This window comes from Erpetoichthys calabaricus, chromosome 10, assembly GCF_900747795.2.
Source record: "Erpetoichthys calabaricus chromosome 10, fErpCal1.3, whole genome shotgun sequence".
Taxonomy (NCBI): Eukaryota; Metazoa; Chordata; class Cladistia; order Polypteriformes; family Polypteridae; genus Erpetoichthys; species Erpetoichthys calabaricus.
This window is the reverse complement of record NC_041403.2, coordinates 109,200,094-109,206,093: the sequence shown is the minus strand read 5'-3', so window position 1 is coordinate 109,206,093 and position 6,000 is coordinate 109,200,094.

Here is a 6,000-nt window from a genome sequence, read left to right as displayed (position 1 = left end):
AGGGTAACTGTGTCTTTTCTTCTTCTTTCAGCTGCTCCCGTTAGGGGTTGCCACAGCAGATCGTCTTCTTCCATATCTTTCTGTCCTCTGCATCTTGTTCTGTTACACCCATCACCTGCATGTCCTATTTCACCACATCCATAAACCTTCTCTTAGGCCTTCCTCTTCTCCTCTTCCCTGGCAGCTCTATCCTTAGAACCCTTTTCCCAGTATACCAAGCATCTCTCCTCTGCACATGTCCAAACCAGCGCAATCTCGCCTCTCTGACTTTGTCTCCCAACCGCCCAACCTGAGCTGACCCTCTAATGTACTCATTTCTAATCCTATCCACCAGAGTTAATTTAACACTGACAATTTTATTGTGTTGTTACTTCATTAGTGGAAGTTGTGGCTGGTATAATACTTACCGAGAGAAATTGACAGTCATGTTTAATTTTCAAGTATGAGGTTAGACACTGCCCGTCACGAAGCTAAGAGAGTAGAAAAGGGCATTGGAGTCTGTAAATGTGAGACCTGAAGGTTATTTCCACTAACACATATTAATTTACTCTATATACATAAAATCCTAAACCTAAAAGTGCAATGGTTTTGTGCAACTTTTTATGTGACTTTTTATGTCACGTTTTTTGTCATGCTTTAAATCGGGCTTATTTTAAAACCTACATATATATGTTTGGTATCATTCTTTTCAGAATTTATCGAACTTTAATGTGATATTGTTAGATTTTCAGATTCTTATTCCGTTTTTTAAATTATAAACTAAAAAATATCAAGAACTCACATCCCGTGAGACAAGACTTTTGCGCCAAAAGATTTAACCATGCCCGGGGATGGAAATAAAAGACAAAGGGTAGGACAGCTGCTGTACAGGCTTTTAGATGTTCAAAGATAGAGATCACGCGGCATGCAGCAGCAGCAAGCCAGCAGCTGATCAAGCAAAAAGGAGGCAAAAAAAAGTATTTCTTTCCCATTGTATCACTGTTGAAGAGGGGGTTTCGGAGGAGCGACTGCGTCTCCTTGGGGTGCGTGCAGCCCCCCTCTTCACAATGCGAGTGGCAGAGACGCAAAGTGGCTGGCACATAGAACATTCCAGGAGGGTTGGAGAGTGAATCGAGCAGGGGGGAACCCCCTAGTAATATATATTATTATGATTTTGTTACTATTTTAATAGGTCAATTTGTCCTGGAGCTATTATTAATATAGTCATAATAATCTTACATACAGAGAGAGGGGTCTATGGTGTTTTGTAGTTTAGCAGGAGTCACACAAGTAAAATTACAGTAAATCATAGGTTTCCAAACAATTAAATATATTGAGTTTCTTTATATAGATAGACTGAAATTTCTGATATATTGTAATACAAGAGGGTCAGACCTATCCAGAATAGAGCTGACACGGAGCTCCAGAAGTACATCGGTGATGTATGATTTATTGTAAAAACACTAAGGAGCAAAGAGTAAAAAGAGTAAAAATTAAGAAACAGAAGTAAAACAAAGCCTTGTAGGACTAACTAATCTGTCCTGCAATCTGTCCAAATCTACGTCTAGCATAGGTTTGTATTTTCTGTATAAAAAGGATTGGCTCTCCTAACTTTTGTCATAATACCACCATTTCAATATTTCTTTCTCACACTTCCGTGGTTTGTTATTTTTCAGTTGTTCTATGGCTTTATACCTTTCTAAAAAACAACTTAATTTACTTATTACCATCCCCTAGATTAAGAATTATCAACCACAAATTATGGATGACTTCAGTGGCTGTAGGTTCAATCTGCTTTCTGCTACTCATAGAACAAAGATTTTTTTCATTTCACTTCAAGTGACATGCATTTTATTATTCTGAATTTTTGCTTTCTTTCTGAATGAAAAAAGTGAATCTTTAAGAAGTTTTGATCTGCTCTGCTCCTCAACATATTCTGGTGATATAAAAGAAAATCAAAAGTTTGGAACTCTCTGCTGTGGCAAAATTAGAGCACTAACATGTCATGGCATTAAATAATGTGCTTCACTAACAACTAGAATTGGCTTCTAATGAAGCAGTCTTTGGAGAGAGAAAACGGCGTCTATTTAGGAACTAAGTTTGACAACCCCACTCTAAGTCATCCTCAATATTACAATTATTGAATTGTTAGTGTTTCCTTCTCTCCTGCTTTACTGGATCATAAGGATTTAAAAATCATTGGTGAATCTACCATTTGCACATTTTGCCAGTTCATTTCTGTACTTGTAGACAAATGGGCACATTCTACTAGGTTACTTTTTTTGACTGATTTTGTTATTTCATGTTATCTACATTTTGGAAGATATACATTGGATCCTGAGTGTTTTAGATTAGTAGGAGTATTTAAAGCATTTCTCTTCATCGAATTGTATGATAAAGCTTACATTTTGCATTTACAAAATCTGAACTTTTTTTTCTGACAGTAACAAAAAGTGAATGTGACATTTAAACATGTAAACCGGGTTTATTCTAACCAGTTTTCTACATTTAATAATGAAAATAATATTCACCAGGAAATATTATTGAAAGTTTCTTTAACAAGAAATAATTGAATTAGCATAGATGTCTTTAATTAATGGCAATAAGTTTTCTGCAGGTTTTCTACCCAAACTAAACCTTTTTTATTCTACTCGGTTGTGGTATCATAAAACAATCAGGAAGATTTGTTGGTACAATAATAAAAATTGATGAATTTTCAGCCTTCTTCCACTCCAGTCGCATTTTTTTGTCATTTTTTAAAATGACATTAATGCTCTGGGTCTAAGCAAGCTCATAACAGATATGCATGCAGGAGTAGTCTGTTGATAACATACAGGCAACTAAACAATCAGTTTTGGTAGGAAGTTGATTATGAAGCAGAAAATCTGATTGAAGCATCAAACTTTAAAGAGACCTCCAGAAGTTACAGCTTCAAGTTGTTAATCGTAAAGTCCAAATCAGTTTTGATGGCAAAGAAGAGAAGTGGATTAGTGAAGTCAGAGATCGCAGTGCATCGTGTAGCAGCATTTCATTGTTTATCTGGAGCGTGTTAAGGAAAATGTTCTCTAAATAAAAAGTAGTTGTGAGTTGCCATCAATAGTAAATTCCAGAAGGATGTTCTCTATTACATCAAGCCTGCACTCCTCAGTGTAGTACGACAAGACTGACTAAAACGACAGAGCAATGGCCTTAAATAAGTTATGTTCATTTACATTACACAGTCAAGAAGCATTTAAGTTTATACCATTCAAAATATAGATAAATGGTATATTCTTCTTACACACCTTTATCTTAAAATTATCCAGAGGCCCCAAAATAGTTAAACAGATTAAACGTCTGTTGAAAACATCTGGTTTATTAAACAGGACTTCTTAGATATAAGTTATTATATATTTTAAAAAAAGGTAAAAATTATTATATAAAAAATATAAAAATAATTATTTGTCATTGTCTCATTGTTCCCTTGGTATTTTGTGCTGGGTTTAAATGTTACAGAATGTCTTGTTTAAACATTCAGGCGCATTTTGAGGCACTTTATAAATTTATACAGTGAGATCTTTCCCTTAGGGGTGGCACGGTGGCGCAGTAGGTAGCGCTGCTGCCTCGCAGTTGGGAGACCTGGGGACCTGGGTTCGCTTCCCGGGCCCTCCCTGCATGGAGTTTGCATGTTCTCCCCGTGTCTGCGTGGGTTTCCTCCCAAAGACATGCTGGTTAGGTTTATTGGCGATTCTAAATTGGCCCTAGTGTGTGCTTGGTGTGTGGGTGTGTTTGTGTGTGTCCTGCGGTGGGTTGGCACCCTGCCTGGGATTGGTTTCTGCCTTGCACCCTGTGTTGGCTGGGATTGGCTCCAGCAGACCCCTGTGACCCTGTGTTCGGATTCAGCGGGTTGGAAAATGGATGGGTTTTTCCTTTATAGCAGCTAGTTCTTGTTGTGCCAAACCTGAAATGAATTCTTTCACCTTGCCTTCATTTGTTTCAGGCTGTCACGCTACCGCTCGTACCTTATTTATGCATGGATTCTGGTCATTATTGTTGATTAGCCAAATTACTTCATTTACTGATTGGGAGGTACATTTAAATAGATATAATTCATGTTTTTAAATTCTCTCAATATGTGTGTATGTGTCATTTTTTTAATTTAGTGAACTACTACACCAGCTGGATAAAAACCTTAGTAATTATCAGTAATCCATATGCTACGCTGTTCATTCTTCTAACACAATATTCCCCTTATCCAGTATTCTATCTATGGCAGAAAAAGCACATATATGCCACATGACTAGGAATTTTGCAATTAAATAATAACACCATTATCAACATCTGCATCACCTACTGCAAATGCTTCATTGAACAAGTACACAGTTGCACGTATCTGGCTTCTAAAATAAAAACTAAAAAGGAATACAAGAAAATAAAAAATAAAAATGAAAAATTGTTTTGCTACCATGTGTATAAAATGTGAGAATATGATTTTTTCTCTACCCACTAAGTTATTTAACTATACGTGAACTGACCTTCATTTTCTCCTGTTATCTGCCCCTTTCACCCCATATAAAGTGGGAGGCTGATTACAAACAGTATTTTTAGTTCAGTACAATTCAATCCACACAATTGATTTAACTAAACAAAATTTGTAGAACAACTGAAATCCCTGGAAATGCAAGAGTAGAACACTTATATTAAAATTAGAGTTACAGTGTCTTTATTTCCAGAATTGTCAACAGTATGTTACATTTAGAACGGTGCTAGAGCCATGCATGTTCCTCTTGGAATGCTTTCTTTGTGTAAAACACGTTATTATTTTCATATTTAATTTATATGAATCTTAGACCTGTGGTGTCTTCAAGTGACTGTTTTGTCTTTTTCTGATAAATGCTGCTATTTTGCATGTTGATATTGCACCGCCCATAAAAAATGGTTGCACACATAACATGGCATCTGAACTTTAATCAAATAAAGGGAAGACTATGAAATGAACTGCTAGGAAAATACAGTAAATCCTCCCTATCCATGGATTCCATTCCCGCAGAATTGCTTATCTGTTACTGTATTATAAAATGCTAACTCATTCACAACACCCATGGTCTGCTCAGAAAAAAGTTCCTTGCTGCAGGCAATGAAATGGGTTGGGGACAGACATCAGTGGGTTACAGTTGTGGCAGTGTGCAGTAGAAATAAAAATTCCGAGAGGCCTATCATGCATCAGCAACATATGAGATGGAGCAACAACATGTCTGTGATGCTCTTAGGTTTATGGGGCTGCTTGCACGCTACACTGAATGAATCAATGTGTTTTGATTTGCCACAAAAACATAACTTTAAGATCATGGTCAAAAATACTAAAAACCTTTATAACCAGAACAGTGATAGATACAGTATGATGGAAGGACTGTCTCCCTGAATGAGGAGGAAGGTGGTTCCACACCCAGTAGTTCATTATGGAATGACAGTGCAGATGGATATGCATCATACCTGGGATGGTTCCTATTTCCTTTCCCAGTCAAGATATAGTAAATGGACAGAGAGAGACTGACTTTCAAAACAGCAATATGGGGGAAAGTATTTCATTTTTACTGTAGTAAAAACACATGTAATCAAAAAATAATGACCATACTTCTTGACCTCTGAAATCCCCATATAATATCTCAAATATTTAAAGCCACAGAACAACTATAAAAAATAAAATAGTATAAATAATAATAAAAAATAGTCAGACTATGATATTCTGAAGAATTATCCTATACCTTGAACCTTTATCCATCGATTTTCAAACTATTTATTTCAATTCAGTGTCACAGGTAGGGTTGCCACCCATTGCTTATTTTACGTAATCATACTGTATTTGAAACTGACATGTTTTGTTCCAAATTAATACAGAACACTATTTGTTCTGTATTTTATACATGACTCTGAAAATATGAAAATAAACTACAGTACAATCAACCACTATAATGATTTTTTAAAATAAAACATACAAAGATATGTTAGCTACATAAATCAATGAGCAAAATAAGCTCTCTC